General features: G+C 41.5%; 1 long non-coding RNA gene across 1 annotated transcript in view; it reads right to left on the bottom strand.

Moving 5' to 3' along the window:
* Nucleotides 1-870: 870 nt before the first annotated feature.
* LOC137769560 (uncharacterized) overlaps nt 871-16637 on the bottom strand; it is a 198452-nt gene continuing 182685 nt past the window's right edge. Inside the window, exon 3 of the long non-coding RNA XR_011075002.1 lies at nt 871-982. This is a non-coding gene — a long non-coding RNA (uncharacterized lncRNA). The remainder of the gene's footprint in view (nt 983-16637) is intronic.

The following is a 16637-nucleotide window of genomic DNA, read 5'->3' on the forward strand; positions in this document are numbered from 1 at the left end:
AAGCTTATGAGAAGGCAACATATTCTGTTCTTTATCTTGGTGTGCTTTAGGCATTTTGCAGAGCCCTTTTCTTTTACGGGCCCTAGTCATCTTTACAACTTCCATCAAATGTTATTACTATTTGTCCGTAGATTTCTGGATCCATATCAAATTTTCACCCCAGTAAATCCGTCCTAACAAAATGGATGAGAGGCTGAAAAGGCAAGAGCCACAGCCAACCCCCAAAATTCATGCCTTGAGCAAAACACAGTTCCTGAGGCTTAATAGAGATGTTACAATGATTCCGTCTCTTGCTCCTTGCCTGGAGCTGCGCGGCTCCCAACCAAGCCCTGGTACCATGTGACCCTGACTTTGTGAATCTCTTCTCTGACCTAGAAGTTGGAGAGTTTAGCTCAGTCTTTATTAAAGCCATACTCACCAGCTCCTTATATCCCAGGAATAACAAGTTTCTGAAGATGCCAGAGATCAAGTTTGTTATTTTTTGTTTATTTTGTTATCTTAGTTGTTCTCAAAATAGCTTAACTCACTTTACAACCTTTTAAGTACCTTTAAGTGTCCCATGTACATAAAGGATAGCAGTAGAAATATGAAGTGAAGTGGAAAAACATCAGAGAGTCATGATTAGTAATTAGGCATAGTTCCCAGCAGGTATAAACTTCAGGACAAAGAGAAACATCAACATATGGCTCCACAATCTTGTGATGAACCATTGGAATTTTTGGCACTTTTGTTTTATGCCTTATGCTATTTCTTTGCTGTTACTCCCTCTACAATCCTCCTGCCAATGGAAAAAGTTCTAAGAGTTAGCCTTGGCCAAACTTTGACGTGTGTGTAACTGACCTGGGGATCTTGTTAGAAAGTAGCGTCTCACTCGGTAATGCCGGTGGGGCCCGAGATGCTGCACAAGGTGCCAGGCGATGCTGACGTTGCCGGCCCACAGACCTCAGGTCACCCCTTGAACAGTGAGGCAGATGACAAGCTCCTGGAGAGAGGGAAGAAGGCTTACCACCGCTGCACCCACTTCCCCGATCACCCCTGACCCCAGGCCCCCATACCAACAAATCACTCACTTAGGATTTGTTAACCCAACAATCAAGGACAGGCAAGGCTCATCACCCTCTCCGGTCATGATCACGTCCCATTCCCAAGCCCCATGACCGTGTGACTTATTGGGTCTGTGCAGCAGGACATCAAGCCCTCCCAATTTGGCCCCTGTATCTCTCTCATATGTGCCCCCTCCTTCGCCTCTATATGACCGATCTAAGTTTCTCTAGCCTGTCTTCCCTCTAATCCATCCTTTCTATTTTCCGTCACATCTTACTGAAAAACCCGAATGAACTTTTTGGCCAATTCAGTGTTTCTGCCAGAATGATCATCCAAAAGCAGGGTTCTCATTGCCTTGAGAAAAAAATCCAACCCCCCAGCCTGGTAGAATACAAGCCCCCCTTCACCTTCTGGCTGCTGTTCAAACTGTCAGGCTAATATCACAACTCTTCCACACGTAAACCCTGGGCGCCTGCCATGCAAAGGAGGGAGGGCCAGGCTCCCAGAAGAGACCATGTTCTTTCACCTCCCTGCCTTGAACATGCCTTAATCTCTCTCTAGAAGATTCTTCTCCTCGCCTATCCCTTCTCTTTAGGTGAAACTCTTCCCTCAAAACCCAGTTCAAATGTCATCTGCTCTCTGAGGCTTTTTGGAATTCCCTTCTCTCAGGCAGCCTTCTGTCCTCTGCTGTATGCCTGACCCCTTTATGTTCTCCAAGCACACATTTTGCAATGTTTCCTTAGATGCCTTTACCTAGCTGTCTCTCTCACTAAAACTGAGGGTTCCTTGAGACAAAACTGTGTCCTTTTTTTATTGAAGTATAGTTGATTTACAATGTTGCATTAGTTTCAGGGGTACAACACAGTGATTTGATATTTTTATAGATTATACTCCATTTAAAGTTATTATAAAATATTGGCTATATTTCTTGTGCTGTATGTTACATCCTTGTATCTTATCTATTTTAAACCTAGTAGTTTTTGTCTCTTAATCCCCTTTCCCTATCTTGTCCATCCCCCTGCCCCTCTCCCCACTGGTAACCACTAGTTAAACGGTATCTTATTCGTCTTCCCACTCCTGCCTCCACTAATGTGTAGAACAGTGCCTGATACCTAAGGGCTGCTCAGTAAAGTTTTGCCGCATAAATAAATGGGGAGTAACACAGCTGTAGAAATACATCCCAACGACTTGCATGCCTGGGTGCTCACGGCCCTAGGGAAACCTGCTTCCCCACCACAGATTTCTCTCACAGCACTTTGCCTGACCTCCAGTATGAGAAGACCTCCAGTACCTGGAAGGGGAAGAAATATAAAGAGTAGACGGAGCCCCAGAAGCCCCAGTCTTGGCCTGACTATTTGGGCCTTGCCTATAAACGTCAGAGAGGAGCAATTTTAAAGATGTCATGCCAAAATTTCTTTCAGGAGATTAAATCTGGTAATAAACAAGCAAACAAATTTAAAGCTTAAAAGGTAAAGATCTCTTTTGTTTTTGTTCTTCTTCTTTCTTTTGTCTTGGCTAAGCACGATGTTTGAAATAGTCACATGGAACGTGGGAGGCATTTCACAGGACTTATTTACGACTAACGAGTATGCACGCCTCTGGGAAAGGCACGATGCATGTGGAGCGGGTTCAGTGCCTCTGAAACCTTCATTTATTAGCTGGGGATCAACTCCCACCCTCCTGATGGAGCCTCCTCCTATCTTCAGGCTCAGAGACTGGAGTGTGTGCAGGGTACACAACGACAGCTGCTTCCTCTTCAGGTCCGCCATGAATTCCAAATGCCCGGTGGGATTTCTTCCCCTGCAGGACTTATGCTGGGTGAGAAAATTTGCCTGGACTAGTCCTGGCACTTGCTTGGCTGTTCCTATTTGCCCTCCTCCTCCCATAAGCCAAACAAAAAACACATTTTCTGAAACAGACAGCATCGCAGTCATTTCTTTTCAATGCTGTTCAATTGCATTTTTTTTTTCTTCACACCGATCAAGTGATGAAGGAACGGGAGACAACTCCGGGGTGCTCCACTGAGCCTCTTCATTTTGCCGGTGAAGAAACTGAGACCTAGTGAAAGGGAGACACTGAGGCAACTCTACGTCGTGACAAGAGGTGGAACCAGCATCCCTGAGTGCTGGGCTAGTTCCGTCTCTAGTCACAGTATCTGACTATTAACTGTACTTTTTATTAAACTCCATGGATGTTGGAGTGAAAAGACCTGGGTTCAAGTTGCGGTCCTGCCAATTTTTAGTTCTTCTTGATAAGATACTGAGCCCAGTATTGTCACCGATAAAACAGGTAAACAATAATTACTACTCCCACAAGGTTACTGTGAGAAACAAATGCATTATGATTAAGTAAGTGCTTTGTAAAGACTAAGGCATGTTACAAACATTAATTACTGTTACCTCTTTCTAACAATCAGTTTGTCAAATTTTTTGCTATGGAATTTAATAGAATTTTGTGCCACCTACAGAATGAAGACAGACTGATTTTAAAAGTATTTACAATTCTAAAAGAACACATGTGAACTGCATAAGGTGAAGGGATTTCTTTGAGCTGTAAATTTGTCTTTAGTATTTCTTTTTTGCTACTGGCCATGTCCCAACACACCTCTTTTTTTTTTTTTTTTTTTTTGTGGGTTTGTCATATATGGCCTTTATTATGTTGAGGTAGGTTCCCTCTATGCCCACTTTCTGGAGAGTTTTTATCATAAATGGGTGTTGAATTTTGTCAAAAGCTTTTTCTGCATCTATTGAGATGATCATATGGTTTTTATTCTTCAATTTGTTAATATGGTGTACCACATTGATTGATTTGCGTATATTGAAGAATCCTTGCATCGCTGGGATAAATCCCACTTGATCGTGGTGTATGATCCTTTTAATGTGTTGTTGGATTCTGTTTGCTACCAACACACCTCTTAATCAGTTTCAAGTATGTCAGTCTTGAGTATGTCAAATTTGTTTTGAGAATTAGCCAGGATGTTCCAGCCGCTGGCCCTCATCCTTTCTCCTCGGTCATTTTTTGCCTTTGGGACATCTAATGCCAAGCAGAGGTTAGGACAATCAGAGTAATGACTCAGGGGGCTTCTTCACCAGGTTTCCTTGAAGATTCAACAATTCAACAGAAATTTAAGTACCAACTGTAATAACGATAACTAACACTTGCATAGACCCCACCACTAACAAAGCCATACCCACACAATCTACAGAGGAAGGGAACTTCTTTCCCCATTTGATAGAGGAGGCTCACTGATGTAAAATAACTTTTTCAGGTGCCCTAGTGGCAAGTTCTGATACTAAATGCAGTGTATTTCCTACTCAGCACACTATTGCCTTGGTTACTCCCAAGGTTTAAAAAGAGTGTATCTTCCCAAAGGAGTATCCAACGTGTGGGTACAAATAAGGGTGGGGAGAAGAAGTTCTGAGACTTCTTGAGTCGTTATTTAAATTTGGCGAAAATCCTTATATGGTGTGTATTTATTATTGTAGGCTGTTAGCATTGTTAGTGAAGCTCAACAAGAGGCAAATGAAAGATGTTAAGGACAGTTTGCCATAACGGTTGGTTTTGCATGGATATACATCCCTCTCCCTGTCGGTTATGTGACAGCACGAAGGAAGGAGGGAAAGTGTCCATGGGGACAGGCTCCAAGTCAGAAGCTGAGGGTGGGAAGCAAGGAGCATTCTGTCTGGGAAAGCCTATGAATTTCGCCCTACTTGCCAGATGCAAACAGAGAGAACTGTGAGGTTTAGATGCATTTAGCGTTCATGCTTGCCAGCTGCTGCCCACATGGGGTTCAGATCCAATCTCCAGCAACAGCTTTGCTTTCCTGTCTCACTGCACCCATGTACCCTGGGGTTGGCGGTTCAGATCCAATCTCCAGCAACAGCTTTGCTTTCCTGTCTAACTGCACCCATGTACCCTGGGGTTGGCGGTTCAGATCCAATCTCCAGCAACAGCTTTGCTTTCCTGTCTAACTGCACCCATGTACCCTGGGGTTGGCGGTTCAGATCCAATCTCCAGCAACAGCTTTGCTTTCCTGTCTCACTGCACTCATGTACCCTGGGGTTGGCAGAGCCAAGGTTTCATGATGTTTTATTGCTTAGACATCTGGTACAAGGAGAACTGTTTCCTTGGGCTACTTGAAAACTCACAAAACATGATTTGGCTGACCTCAAGTGTTCGGCGCTCAAGTGTAGCAATCAATAATGTTTAGTACAAGAAGTTGACAGGTTGTCAGAAACACCTCGACTCAGACACTGAACCTCACAGCCACCTGGTTCTTGGAGCTGCTAGCAGCCGCCGTTTCCTCTTCCTGGGCCCGTTCCCTCCAGGGTGCTCACAGAAGCCACCCAAAGGCCAGAAAATGACTAGGAAGCCTCATTGGGTACTACACGCCTCTGCAGCCAGTTAGGGTCTGTATCAAGGTGACTTGACTGTCCCCCAGGCTCCAGATGCACTTGCCTGGGCCTCCTTTAATGAATATCCTCTAGTTTGACCCAAACACAAAATCACTGACTCTTGAGCTCTCCCTGATCTTTTCAGGTCTTCCAGGGTGCTGAAGATTTCTCTACCCTGTGTGGGAGGACCAGGCCTGGCTACATCATTTGTGGAACCCAGTGCAAAGTGAAAATGCAGGAACCTTATTCCAAAAGCAGGAGAAAACGTGCTCTAAAAGTGCTTGTATGTGGGCTTCCCTGGTGGCGCAGTGGTTGAGAGTCTGCCTGCCAGTGCAGGGGACACGGGTTCGAGCCCTGGTCTGGGAAGATCCCACATGCCGCAGAGCAACTGGGCCTGTGAGCCACAACTACTGAGCCTGCGCGTCTGGAGCCTGTGCTCCGTAATGAGAGGCCACGACAGTGAGAGGCCCGCGCTCCGCGATGAGGAGTGGCCCCTGCTCGCCACAACTGGAGAAAGCCCTCACACAGAAACGAAGACCCAACACAGCCAAAAAAAATAATAAATAAATAAATAAAAATGTAAATGCTATGTTACCTAATTTTTTTTAAAAAAGTGCTTGTATACAAACTTTGCCTTTCTTCCATGGCTTCTCTCTTCACTCGTCATGGAAATTTTTTTTTGTTTGTTTATAAATTTATTTATTTATTTTTGGCTGTGTTGGGTCTTCGTTTCTGTGCGAGGGCTTTCTCTAGTTGCGGCAAGCGGGGGCCACTCTGCATCGCGGTGCGCGGGCCTCTCACTACCGCGGCCCCTCCCGTTGCGGGGCACAGGCTCCAGACGCGCAGGCTCAGTAGTTGTGGCTCACGGGCCTAGTTGCTCCGCGGCATGTGGGATCTTCCCAGACCAGGGCTCGAACCCGTGTCCCCTGCACCGGCAGGCAGACTCTCAACTACTGCGCCACCAGGGAAGCCCATCATGGAGTTTTTTTAAATTTAGTATTTAATGTTATTATAAATAAAGAAATATTTTTAGTTTTAATTTATAGCCTGAATTTGACCATTCATCTTGATATTGTGCAACGCCAGTTTTAAATGAAAATACAAGAGCACTTACTTCATATGCAGCATCACCAAAATTACACGATTTGTATATCAGAACTGGTACAAGCATATGTATGTTTTTCTAACCAGAAGAGTGGGAAAACTGCACAAAACAAAATCACCTGTTTTTCTTTCACTTGTTTATATATGCATATATGCATATATGTGACTGTCTTTTTGGCTTGCTGATGAGAAAGGAAGGAGCGAAATGATAAGAAACTCTGGGTTACCCCATCTTTCCCTTTCCTTCTATGCCATCATTTCGGCATAAGTGGTTGGCTAATGCAGGGAGGTACAGGAGTGGGAAAGAAGGTGATAGAGATCCTTGGTCTTTGTGTTTCTTAGGACGCTATTGCCTTCTTTCTGTGCTTGAAGCAAGTTCTGGTTAGAATGGAAAGCATGGATTATCAGGATTGTCACCATCTCCTCCCACTCAATCCTAGATGTAACAGGCTTACCTTGTCCCCGCCTTGAGTCTCACTGATCTCCCATGCACCCTCTAATCATGGGTACCCTGTGCTGATAGCACGCTGTACTCATGGGCACCCTGGGCTCGTAGAATCCTGTGTTCGTGGGCACCCTCTGGTCATTGTATCCTGTGCTCACAGGGCCCCCTGTGCTCAAGGGCATCCAGTGTTTTGGCATCCTGTGCTAATGGACACCTTGTGCTCATGGACACCCTGTTTTCAGAGACACCCTGTGCCCACAGGCATCTTGTGCTCATGGGCCATGGTGAGTGCTATAAGCAAGTGAGGAGGGAAATGATTGACCACAAGCATATTTCACATATCTCCTTCCTCTGCATCTTTCATCGCCCCATTGTACTAAATGTATAAAGATGTAATTATCAAGAATTTCAAGATAGCAACAGCAGAAGGTTAAACCCAGTTTGGGGCTCTTTTGATCACAGGTCCCTTTTAAGCGCTATTCCTCAAGGGACTGCACAGGTCACAGGCCCACGAAGCCAGCCTGAGGCCCAGTCTTGTTGGTTTTTATCCTCCTGCTGGTTAACTCTCACTGTAACGAGCCCTGGGATTCTTGACACCTTTTCTTACCATCTCCCAGATTTAACCCACTTGATGTCATGGAACTCTGAGTGCTGCAGGTATGTTAGGGCCCTCGCTCCTGCAGTCTCCTAATAGTCTCCTGTCCTGCCCCCTCTTGCTGACCTCCAGCCACTACTAGTGTTGCAAGGGGAATCAAAAACAGGCAGCTTCTAGGAAACCACTTGGCAAACGCATTCCTGTGTTTGAATATTTCAGTGTGCCACCTGCAGTGTAATTCCTGAAAACAGCCAAGATAAAATATAATCACTGTCTCTGTAATGATTTACTAAAGTAACACAAGCTATGATTGTTAACATTTTCCTAGAGCAATAGATGGTCTATGAAGCATCATTGAGGCAAAGTCAGGTTTAAATCTAGAATATGCCCGTAACCATTATAAATCAGACAGAAGAGTTCAAGTTTCAGCTCTACCACTAATGATACAAGTAGCTTAGCTTCCAGGAGCCTTGGTTTTCTCCTCCATAAAATGGATCATTCATCTCACAGTATTGTTTTAAGTCTAAGGTGGTAATGACTGTAAAAGGACTTTGCAAACTCTAAAATGCTAAACAATTTGTAAGATGACACTATGATGTGAATTGTAACTTAAGTTTGGAAATAAAAAAAAATCTTTAACATTAAATTGAAAAGTGAGTACTCTACCCCCAAAAGTACAAGGTTCGGAGAACATAGGAAAAGTGTCACCTCCTCTGTTCCTCGTCTACTCCCTCACCCCTAGTTTCCATATGCCCGGGGGGGGGGAAAAGATGTAGACTTTGGAGGTGAATGACAGTGAGATGGGGTAGACACAGTTAGACACTTTATTGTAATTTGGTTAGTTAACAGCGTGTCTTCTCTGCTTACTACTAAGCTCCACAAAGGTAGACCTTTTGTCTTGCTCTCTGCTGTATCCTTAGAAGCTAGCACATTGCTGGGCATGCAGTAAGTGTTCAGTGGTTATTTTTGGAATGAATGCATGAATAAGGAGTAAGGGGAAGAACAACAGACTGAGCGCATGGCTGAGGATGCAATGAGGAGAGGAGAGGGCGGGCGGAGGCATCGAGATGCTGTTGTGCTAAGCCCATCCTCTGACTCCTAGTTCTCATCTCAACTACTGATTTATCCAGATGCCAAGGTGAGAATGCTAATGTACAATGTGTACAATATATCCTTGCAGCTTACTTATTTTATACATAGTAGTTTGTACCTCTTAACCCCCTACCTGTACCTTGCCCCTCTGCCCTTCATCTCCCCACTGGTAACCAGTAGTTTGTTCCCTTTATCTGTGAGCATGTTTCTTTTTTGTTATATTCACTAGTTTGTTTCATTTTATAGGTTCCACATATAAGTGATAACATACAGTATTTATCTTTCTCTGTCTGACTTATTTCACTAAGCATAATGTCCTCCAAGTCCATCCATGTTGTTGCAAGTGGCAAATTTTTATCATTTTTTATGGCTGAGTAGTATTCCATTGTGTATATATGTGTGTGTGGTGTGTGTGTGTGTGTGTTGTGTATATATAATGCCGCACCTTCTTCATCCCACTTAGGTTGCTTCCATATCTTGGCTATTGTAAATAATGCTACTGTGACGTTGGGATGCATGTATCTTTTTGAATTACATTTTCTTTTTTTTTTTTTTCAGATGTATACCCAGGATTGGAGTTGTGGGATCAAAAGGGGATCATATGTAGTTCTATTTTTAGTTTTTTGAAGAACCTCCATACTGTTTTCCACAGTGGCTGTACCCTGCTTAAAATTTATATATGATTGCTGGAACTACAGCAGCCACACTGTCACCATGAGGCACTTGAGGCTGGAAGCCAGCACTAAAGTTTTCACAGCAGAATGATGGAGAGAATTTGGTATATTTATGATATTGTACCACCACTGCTACAGTGCTGACTGCTTCCTCCAACGTTCATGTTACGTGAGAGAGAAATAAAATCCTGTCTTGTTTAAACAACTATTATTTGGGTTTTCTTTTACAGGCAGCCAGATTAAAGCCCAACTGAATCTCAGCTTAGTAGAGCAGACTGAAAAATCTAAAAGAAAGATGAAAATATTACAATATTTAGTTAAGAAGATATGTGATAAAAATGATAATAGTGATGTTTTCATATCAGGAAATAAAAGATAGACAACTCAATCAATGTTATTGGGAAATGGGATGGGATAACCATCTGAAAAAAATGAGATCCCTACTTCACATGTTCACGCTAAATTTCATATGTATCAAAGACTTAACTGTAAAAAATAACAGCATAAAAGTGCAAGAAGAAATCATAGAATTTAAAAAATTTTTTCAGAGGGAAGAAGATCTTTCTTAACACAAAAGGTAAAAGCCATGAAACAGATGATTGAATTTTATGTAAACTCAGTTACAGAAAAATAAAGAAAATGTATACAACATTGCAAAAATTCATTGGCAGAATCAAAAGAAGACTAACAGACTGAGAAAAATATTTGCAACTCATATCACAGCAAAGGAATTTTTTTTTGATATATAATGAGCTCTACAACCAATAAGTAGAAGACCATCGATGCAGTAGAAGAGTAGAGGGTGTGAATAGATGGGTCACAGAAAAAAAGCAAATGACCTCTCAGCATAAGAAAAGATGCTTAGTTTCATTCTGGGCAATACAAATTAAAATTAAACGGCATAGCATTTTAACTCATCAGATTGACATATGGTGGTAAGGAGAAACAGGACTTTACTCGAATATATTGTTGGTGAGAGTACAAATTGTTTCAAACATAAATTGAGAAAATTTAGCAATATCTTTTGAAATTTAAAATGCACGTACCCTTTGACTTATGGATTCAACCTCTAGTCATTTATCCCCAAATATACCAGTACATGTGTGAAAGGATTTATCCATTCATTCAACAAATGAGTTCCTACTCTATTGAAAGCTCTCTTCCAGGCACTCTATATACAAGGATAGCCACTAGATAGGAGATTAGAAACAAACTAAGTATCCACAAATAAAGGTCTGGTAAAATAAATTATGGCACATCCATGCAAAAACAGATTATGAAACTATTAAAAAGAAGCAGGAACAAATGTAGTGATATGGAAAGATATTTTGAAATATGAGCTTCCTGAGGGCATGGATTTTTCTTTTGCTTACTGTTATATTCCTAACACATAAAACAATGTATAGCACACATTAGACTTGCAACAAATATTTGATGAGGTAATAAAGTGAGAAAAAGCAAGGCACAGAATGGTGTGCTACAATTATTATATGTGGGGAAATATGAATATATATGAATATAAGATATATGAATACAAATATGAATATATATATACATACACTCATACACACTTCTAAATGCATAGACCATCTTGGGTGCATAAGAAACTGGTAACATGGACTGCCTCCAAAGAGAGTACTAGGGAATGGGGGGCCAGGGAAGGAATTAGACTCCCTTCATACCATACCACCTTTTTTTTGAATGTTGTGCCACATGCATTAATTACGTCTTTAGAAAAGAAGTACACAAGTTCACCACATCTGCATCTCTTCAGATCCTATTTTGCTTCCCCAGAGGTGCTGGCTCAGGTAGGAATCAGCAAAGTTTGGTGGTTTCTGAGACAATTCCAGCAAAATGCTAGGCATTTTTCATAAATGTATTCCTCTTGCTAACATTTAATAGAGGCATGGCTATTAACCCTGCACCTACTCACAAGCAATTCAACTGAGATGACAAGGGACTGAAATGACTCATTCGCAAATACAAAAATGTGTATGGATCTTCCAGCCCCTTGTAAGAAGACAGTAATCTTCATGGCTGCTCAAAAATTTCAGCAGGTATTATTTGTTAGTTCAGCTCTGCTCAGAAATCTTTCCTGAGACCTCGTCCTACTGTCACTCCCCCAACACACATGCTTCAGTATGGATCAACATTCCACAGCTGTATTTGCAAAGTGCCCTGCGATTATATCTCTCAAAACTTTAACTCAGGACATTGAACTTTCTTATATTCTTATCTGTCTCCCACACTAGACCGAGAACTGACTCCTTGCGGAAGGGACCATGTTTCAATGTTTCTGTAACTCTGACAACTAGCACAGTGCCCAGTTTAGTAATTTCTCAGCAAATGATTGAAAAGTTAAAAAAGGAAGGATTGAATGAATAGTTCAGATGCCTTTTGCAAGGAAATCCCAGCCCCACAGGTAAGCATTTTTGTGACAGGCTAGAGGCTTGACTGAGTTAGATGTTACCCTCAGTGGAGAGATAACCTAATACAATGGGTGGATATAAAATATATCCACTAAAATGGCCACCATTAGTACCAGAGGAATAGTACTGAGACTCCAGCAGAAGGGCAAGTCAGAGGTCCAGTCGGGAGAAGAGGTGAAAGGCCAGGGCTCTGCAGAAACAAGCAAGATGCAGAGTTCGAGACAGAACATGTTCAAACTCTTTAAAAGGTTGACCCTGAATGTGGCAAAAGAGCTCAGGCCTTGGTTATCAGGGTGGGCCAGAAGTTCAAGGGAACACAGAATGGCTAAAACATATAAGGCTGGGCTGGGCAAAGAGTTAGTTCTGAGTTTACATCAGGGATCTTATCCCACTGTGCCAAGAATTGTTCCCATACAACACCATCCTACCTGTGCAAGAGCTGCTGACATTTCCCCATTTTGCTTATTGATCACATCCAGCTGAAGTTGCGATTGTACTGATGGTGGGGGAAGGCGGTGGCAGAGGAGGTCTCAACATCCAGATTTCATCTGTTGAACTCTGGGTCGATAATTTTCAGTGTTGTATTTAATTGTTCCTAATTATTCTGTGGGTGTTAATTGGGCCTCCCAACTCCATTAGAAGCTCCCCATAGGCAGGAAACCTTCTTGGCATCCTGCATGAGGCCTTGCAGAGTGCTGGGCACATACAGTGATCACTTGCTGATTGACTAATTGAAATATGCATCCTGCCCACAGGCAAGACTCAAAATAGTGCACTGTGTTCTTGTTCAGACAATGAACCTGTTTGAACTCTGTCATTTGCAAATCCTTTTCACCTTGCTGAGGAATGTACCTTTTTAGGATAATGTACACATGTATCAGTAGTAATGTTAGGATAGCTCTTCTTGGCAGGCACTGGTTTTTATTAGCATCCTTATTATTCTGAAATTCTATTTGTACAAGCACCTCACAGGGTAGAAAATTTGTTCTGGATTTAGGTACAAATGTGTCAATTGAGAGTCTTCTGATGAAACATAAGAAGGGAGACCCAGGCCCTAGCCTCAACTCTCCTGCCAGCTAATCACAGGATCTGGGCAGGCTCTCCATCCCACCCCCATGCCCCACCTCCAGCCTCATCTTCCTTGGCCCTAGGTGAGGCTCTGGGCTGGATGGTTGTTAAGGTCTCTCCTAGCACTGGCCTTCTGTGACTTTACCTGTGACCTCTGTCTGCAGTTAATAGTGCACCCTGACACCACAGGTGTTGAGGAAGGTGGACAGACCACATTTAGCCTTTTATTTACAATCTCAGCAATAACTCAATTTTAAATGCTGGGGCTAAGGAGACTTCTTCCACTCAGTTATAACTGGAAATGACATTACTATGCAAGTGGTCTAGAAATCTTATTGCTAGTCATTTCTTTTACGTAAAGATATCAATATTCCTGCAAAATATGCAAATTTGGGGCATGAGGGATAACACATTATCTGATGAGCTGGATGTTTCAGATTGACCACAGCATGGAAAAGATTCTGAAGGACCAAGCAAAGGATTTAGCATGAAAAAATGGAAGGAGCAATGGATTTAAAATTTACTCATCTGTGTAACATGTGGGGCTTAGTTTCTTCATCTACAAGATGTAATAATAAAATCTCTTCTATTAGCTTTTGGGGAAAGAATTAATAATACGTTTGTAAATCATTTACATGTAAAATACAATAAAGAATTTTTAACATTTGTATTGAGCATTCCTATTGTTATTTTTGGACAAAGACCGTTCAGCAGAAGTGAAGGATCATGAAAGGAGAGAAGCATCAGGATGGAGAAAAATAATGTTGGTGGCTGCACCAGCACCTCAAAGCCTCAAAAACAACAAGCATTACAAATAGGTGTATTGTTTTCCAAAAGCAATGTTTTGATATTTTTCAAATTATTACAACATCAGCTATATAATAGTAATTTTTCTATAGAAAAATCACTATTATCAACAGGATACCAACCAGTGAAGATCTCACCAAGGAGACACACCTACATGTAATCTGTAGATGACTGTGATCTAGGCACAATCATCAGACCACACAGTTGGACAAGCAAGGAGGAATGAGGGGGACAAGCCTTTCCAGTAAGAGCACGGCCATGTGTCATAGTTGCCCCGCAGAAGTAGGATGGATCCCTATCCAAACTTGGCTCCACTGTCAAGACTGATGAGCCCACATGCACTCCAAGAAGGTAACAAGAGATTCATTTCTCATACACTTTCTGGGGAGAGCAGGACAAGCACTCGAGCTGGTCTGAAAATGGCTTGAGCAGCTTGAGAGAGAATGGGAGCTGGTAGTCTTGGTTTTTGTAATGGGCAGAGGTGCAGGCTGGGGCTTGCATGATTTGAACTTTCATCCATGCTATGAAAGGGAGCACACTGGCTCTCGTGTTGGCTTACCCAGATGTGGGGCAGAAGGGGAAGGTGGAGATGGGGCTTGAACATTATCGGCCATCAAGCATCAAAAATGGAGTCAGACTCTTTATTATACTATCTGTTGTTATGTCTTTATTATACAGCCTACTTAGATTTTTTATATTTATTATATACTCACTGACTAAGTAAAGAAAATGCTGAAAGCCTTCACGACAGGCTCAATCTCCTTAATTTTCACTGCATAATACCAACCCTGCCCCTAACTCCCTCCAGGATCTAAAACATTTGAGTCTCTTTTCTCAGGCAATATCCCAGAACATCTGCATACCTCAGATAGTCCAAAGAGAGCTAAGTCATCCTATAAATACAGTTTTGCAATTTGCTGTCTCCTCCAATCAGTAAATAATAGACAACCTTTTTTATTGGTAGTACAGATCTACCTCATTCTTTAATTGGCTGTGTCATATTATTTAACTATTCACCTATGTGTGTCCACTTAATATACACACATTAGTTGTTTGTTATTGTGAATAATGCTCCAATAAACATCCTTGAACATAAATCCATTCCAACTGTGCCAGTATTACTGTAGGCTCAATTTCCAGAAGTAGAATTTCTGGGTCAAAAAAATGCACATTTAAAATTTTGATCAAGATTTGATCAAATTGCCTTTAATCACTGTACCGATTTGTACTGTTTGCCTTTTTTACTAAAACTATTCTGCACAAAGTCAACTGTACTTCGAGCGTTTTACATTATAAATAGTCTTTAATACTTTTAAAAATATAGGTTATGAAGTTTTAAATAAGTAGCTGGCTAAAGATGGTAGCACCATAAACAATCAGGTAGCAGATAAAACCTGCCTTTTTCACACTGGTGGTAGAAGTCATAGCAATACTTTTCTCTTCCAACTGGATTGCCAAGGTCAGTCCTCTTCCTTATCTCAAGATCAGAGAGGAATATCCAGGCAGACTAATTTCAAAAATGGGGTTTTCAGTTCTGCACTGTTCAAAGATACATAATTCAGGACCACAGGGAGACTAATTTTGCTTTACATCCTTCTGTACTGCCTAGCATATAGGGAAAAAATAGCAGCAACTTTGGGCTGTCCAACTGAATGCTGTTTATATTGTAGTACATTTTCTGTAGAGCATAGGAAGATATGGAAGCTAAATAGAGATATCAGAGTGGAGAAAAATGACACTTCACACTCTTCAGCATCTTTCTAGGTCAAGGCTCAGATTTTATATCTTGGGAGCAGTGATATGTGGTCATTTCGATGTAAAATTGTCAGGTAGAGTGAGAAAAGGACGCCTTCAAAACCCAGATATCTGAATTTTCACCACAGTTTCCATATACAGCTCAATTCACCAGGGATATTTTATTTTACTTGCAAGCTCCCTGTCAAATGGGGCTCCTGTAAGTAGTAAGATAACATAACAAAAAGTGATTCAATGTAAGGTTTTTATTTTTTAATAATTACTGGAAAGCAGGAATTGTAACAGGTTAAATGGGGTAAGCAGACACAAGATGGGAATGTAAGTTTTTAAAAAGTTGGTTCTGGAGAAAGGGTAAAAGAAGGGCTGCTGAAAGACACCAGTCTTTACAAGAAAGGATTAGTACATGCCTTGACCATATTTTGAACTATGAAGTTGTGGACCTGGGAATGAGGAACAGTCAACAAGGTAGTGAGGGTAATGGTCTTGTAGACTAGAATATTTTTTTAAATCAATTGAGCATTATAATAAAAGATTCCTTTTAGGAAGCTGTGAGCAGGCAGAAGAATCAGTGAACTTGAAGATAGGACAGTTGAAATTATCAAGGCTGAGAAACAAATATGATTACAGAAAAGTGAACAGAGATTAAGGGGCCTGTGGGACACCATCAAGCAGACCAACATATACATTATAAGACTCCCAGAAGGATAAGGGAGAAAGAAGCAGAGAGATTATCGGAAGAAATAATGGCCTAAAACTTCCAAAGTTTCATGAAAAACATGAATATAAATATTGAAGAAGCTCAATGAACCTCAAGTAGGATGAACTCAAAAGATCCAACTGAGACACACTGTAATCAAACCATTGAAAGACAAAGACAAAGGGAGAATTTGAAAGTGGCAAGAGAAAAGCATCTCATCACATACAAAGGATCCTCGATAAAATTATCTGCATATTTCTCATTAGAAAATTTGGAGAGCAGAAGGTAGTGAGATGATATACTCAAAATGGCAAACAAAAATCCTATGTCCAGCAAAACTGTCCTTCAAGAGTGAGGAGGAAATTAAGACATTCCTAGAGAAACAAAAGTTGAGAGAACTAATTACCGCTAGACCTGCCCTGCAAGAAATGCTAAAGGGAGCCCTGCAGATTGAAATGAAAGGACACTAGACAGTAACTCAAAGCCATATGAATAAATAAAGAAAAATAACCAGTGAAATGGGAGAAAATATT

The sequence above is a fragment of the Eschrichtius robustus genome, chromosome 9, assembly GCF_028021215.1.
Source record: "Eschrichtius robustus isolate mEscRob2 chromosome 9, mEscRob2.pri, whole genome shotgun sequence".
NCBI lineage: Eukaryota > Metazoa > Chordata > Mammalia > Artiodactyla > Eschrichtiidae > Eschrichtius > Eschrichtius robustus.